The sequence below is a fragment of the Dermacentor variabilis genome, chromosome 2 (assembly GCF_050947875.1).
Source record: "Dermacentor variabilis isolate Ectoservices chromosome 2, ASM5094787v1, whole genome shotgun sequence".
Classification (NCBI taxonomy): Eukaryota; Metazoa; Arthropoda; class Arachnida; order Ixodida; family Ixodidae; genus Dermacentor; species Dermacentor variabilis.
The window spans coordinates 59,244,892-59,249,796 of NC_134569.1; positions in this window are offsets into that span (position 1 = coordinate 59,244,892).

The window sequence follows — 4,905 nt, forward strand, 5'->3', positions numbered from 1 at the left end:
ATACCGGCACCTTCTGCGGCACCAACAATGTACACATCGAGGACTGACTGCCTGAAGCCAACCACCAAAAAACAACGCAATGCGACCCGCAGGATATTAAGTAGAAGCGCGCGTCGTATCATAATTGAAACCTTGCAGAATGTATGATCAAGGAAGATATGCATCTTGCCCAAAATATTCATGCAACGGACAAAACAATGAAGTTATTAACTGCGATCAATGTAGCATTACCTCAGCCTTAATCTTTTAATAAACATATTTTATTTCAGCGAATGTAATGCGAACTCCGACAAAGAGATTATATTCTCCACAGCAACAAATGAGGTGGTTAAATACTCTTACCAATTTGACCACGACTATATTGAGAAGCGGAAAGAGTTCACGGGCTCTGCGAAGGCGCTCTACTTCGGGCAGCGAAAATCCGTGCAAATTGTTGCTGTCCTATACTGTACAATGAATAATTACTCAGCATGTTCGAGAGATGTTGCGGCAGTTTAAACTACCTAGCGCTTAGAATTAGTCGTGGATTTAGTAATTCTTGCCGCTAAATTTAAGAGTATGTTCTAAAAATTTAATTAAGACTGACAGTACGCTCGTGTGCACTTTCGAAAAGGGCCAGTGACATTTCACGTTTCTTTAAGCTGTTGCCTATTGCAGCGCTATAACGGGTCACTTAAACGTCACTGCTTTTGACTTTGTTCTACAAGCAACCACAGGCGCCTTTAGCTACTTTCTTGGCTGGAAATTCGTTTAATTTTGATTATATCGTCTTTTATTGTTGCCCTTACAAAATTCTTTCTCATTTTCTTATTGTGGCAATGTGAAATTAACTACTCACCAATTATTCGGATTCTAAATTTTTCTTTAAAGTTAGGACGATAGTAAACGAAGTGGTAGTGTTGGTCGCATTGTACTGCTACAAGCGTAGATGCTTTGCACACTTTGATTGAAAGCATCTGAGGGCAGTAACATAGCGAAAACCATACATATGCCTGTTTTTTTTTTATTACTCACGAGTATCTTGATCATGCTGTACGGAGCTCAAACTGCTCCACAGACATATCGAGAGCAATCTTTTCCACACTCAATCATTTGTTTAGCAGTAGCTTGCGGAAAAAGCTGCTATACTGAAAAGAGGCGTTTTTCAGGCACAGTTCTACCACTAATGTGACGAACGTGTGCCACAGTGCTTTATAACACGGATGAATTTGAGCAATGCCGAAATCATGGTACGCCCCTACGAGGTCCTTCTCACGACAGATTGTAATCGAGCCACTTTAATTAGTTTATGTTTGTTTGCTTGCTTGTCTGTGATGGAATTTATTGTGCTAACGTAACTGGGGACTAAAGTGACATACAAACATACTGTGAAAACGACAAAGGACACAACTGTATGAAAAGACAAAATACGCTTGTAAGAAAAACGAAATCGCATGAAACCTCATGTGAAATCAAGATTATTCTCAGTTTAAACACACTTATTCACGCAATACTGTAAGAGCAAACTAAATAAGCAAAGCCCTGTTAGGCAAGCTCACACTATCTGGGGAAGTTCAAGCGCTAGGCCCCTATAGGCGTAACTCAGGACCGAGGAGAAAGACCGACGCGCCTAAAGCAATCGATGAACGCGTGCGGAGAATCGGCGTGACGCAACTCGACAAACCCTGTTCGCCTATTTGTTATCTCGGTCGATAAGGAGGCCACCAGCTCTGTCTCGAAAATACCTAGCTCCTCGCTCCGAAGCAATGCCCTCAGCATACTTGCAAAATCGACGAGCAGTGGAATGCCTGCTTTCTCCTGTTTGCGTATCGGCCTCGGGAACCGTGCACTGTTTGGGCAAAGCCTGCCTGCATGCTCTTCGACCGGTGCGCTAGCCCTAGTTTCCCATGCATGCATGCGGGCGGAACCGCCAGCGGGTGTTCACATTCCAGAACGACGCTGGCCTCCCAGTGTCGCCAGGCACGGTGTACCACACTCGTGGACGAGAGTGATGTTATCACGTGGCTCGTGGAATCGCACTTTGTTTTGGTTGCATTCCCTTTACTCCAACCCGCTGCCGCAATGGCTATGGCGCTGCGCTGTCGTGGGTTTGATCCCGACCTCGGCGGCCGCATTCCGCGGTGAGGGCCCAGTGCAAAAACGCTCGTGTACCGTGCATTCGGAGCACGTTAGGGAACCCCAAATGGCCAAAATTTTACCGGAGTCTCCATTTGCTCCGTAATCAAATCGCGCTTTGGTCCTAAAATCCGAGTAACTAATTTGATTTTTTTTCTTTCCTCTACCGTAGAGCGAGATGGTTTCTCTAGTGTTTTCTTGAAGCTGAGATTGCGCTGTCTCCACCAGCAGGTTGAGGGCGGCGTTCCTCGTGCTAGTGCACCGATCGTATAAGCAACACGCTCACAGAATCCGCGCTAGCACGTGCTATGTTTGCACTTCGGTTTTAAACAGAAACCGTGCCATTAGTGACGTAGAATAACCCGAAGAAAAAGGTGAGGTTATGAATTGCTTTATACATACCCTTATTATTGTTATTCATCGGCTTACCGTGAAAAGGACCGGTTGGTATACATGGCTTCGCGAAGAAACAGCGCTTTAGAACGGGACGATATGAGACGTCACACACGGGCGCTTGCCTCTTGTTCCGTTCAAAGACGGTGCTCGTTCGTTCGAGCAGCTCGCGCCATCTTTTGGCTTCAACATCGCCTATCGGTCACGAATTCAAGAAGTTGTAGGAAACAAGAGACAAGGAGACAGCATGAAGGAAAAGATCAAACTTAGTGAAGTCAAGACGATATTTCTGAAAACTATAGCCACGATCATAATTATACACTAAAGCGACCAGCAAAAGAAAGAAAGAACCAAGCAATCTGTCTTCCCCCAAAACCTTCACTATTACACTGTGCGTTACAAACGATTGCGACAAGCCTTTATGTGAGTTTGAGCAGGTCGGGGCTTTCAAAACCGTGTTGCTCAACTTGACGAACCTTTGTTACCGGGTCGCAAACAAATGCTATGCGGGCGCGACAGTTCGCTTCGATCGCACCGCGAGCCGCGATTCAATCAGTAGTGAACGTTGAAATTCAAATCGGTGAATTTCCCCGGAAGTAGCGATCACATAGCTCGGAGAATATCTCTGTCAACTCAGCAGGAACGAGGCCAACGCTATCGAATGCCAGGATTGCGAAGCGCGTATAGAGATAATGAGAGCGCCGCTGGAAATCGGTAGCTACCCGATATTCCTCAGGATCAGGCCTCGCTAAGTTCAGAATGCGACCCGCATTTTGCCCGCCGCTGTCGAGGCGCAGCATTTCAGGGACGCTAATGCGAGGACTCCTAAACGGCTTGTGCGTTTAAAGAATACTCGCTTAACGTGCCGTGCCGGAGCGAAGTTGTGAGGGAGTCGTTGCTCAAAGTATGAACGTACCCTTGCTAATTACCTTATCGGGAACTTGCACGTATACGTGCGGAATGGCATAAGGAAAGGTGGTAGGATAATTCGGACTGCGCCCACATTTTCCTCTATGCGTAACGCATGCAAAAGCGTCTGAGTGAAATAAACTGAAAAGGCACCTTAAAGGGACACTAAAGTGAAAAATGATTTCTTCTGCATCAGTAAATTACCGTTCTACAACACCGAAAACACCGCTCTTAGAACGATAAGACGTTTGGTAAGCCATAAAAAGCGCAAGAACGAAATACGGGTGGCGAGACCTACTTGAGTTCCCGCACCTGAGGGCTGTGACGTCATGGATTTTGATGGCATCTTCTAGGGCCTACTAACTACATATAGCGGTACAGATTGACTACATTGTGTTCTAAAGGAACCAAATATTAAACATGGCAAGTTTCGGGAACTTTTATTCAGCCAACGCGGCCCAAATGCAAAACATACTTTGGAATCCCTGACGTCACGCTGACGTACCGGCGCTGGAGTTTCGGAGCGAAATTCAAATACTGACACTTGGACCTTCATTTTCTCATCTAATAACCAAACTATTTTTTTTTAAATGACTGCCTGCAGGGTTCTCAAACAATGCTTCGTTAGTTTAAACTGATTTATTGTTTCGCTTTAGTGTCCCTTTAATGAATCCTCTTCAACTTCACTCATGCTGTATACAAAACTGGAACTGCAGACTTGCTTAACGTAAGTGAATGCTGACTGAGCTACTGCCGCCGACCGCTGAGAACTGCTTTCGGACGATCGTATAGACGAACTATGCGAGCTTCATCCGTGGAAAGTATGCTTCCACCCTTTTTGCGCATCGGGTAGCGCAAAGTCGTTGGACTAGTCTGCGTGGGCATTACAATCAGCTGCAGCCCAGTGACAAAAACGGTACCAGCATGATGAGTGTGGGAAAGTGAAGACTAGCTTTGGGGGTAGATAGGTGCTCTTCGAGAGCGCCAAGCAAAAGACAGTGAAGTCACAGGAATATAATATATATAATACATAATATGCGGCATTACAAGCTGCAAGATGAGATACTCGACATCGTACAGAAGACTTTTTTCAATATTTCAAGAGCTTCCTGCAGCCTTAAAGCGTCAAGTACTGGCTGGTCACTATCCGTGCTTGTTACTATCCTCAGAACTTATTGCAAGTTTCAAAAGGCTCTTCATGCTAACTGATTTAGGGATATTAAATCTTCTGGTACTAGGGCTTTTTTTTTTGTTTAGAGCGATAACTGCTGTGGGCGATCCCTGTCATTTTCATGTCTGCCGGTGTCCGCCGTTGCTGGAATGCCAAAATCCTCTGCGAGAAAATTACAGAAAAAGAAAAGTTCTCGTTGTACCACTAGGATTCAAACTCACGACCAACCGATTGGCAGCCCAGAACACTACTTCTCAGTCACTCTGCCAATGCTATAGCAGTGGAGAGTGCCGATTCTGGAGAGTGCTATCTTTCCA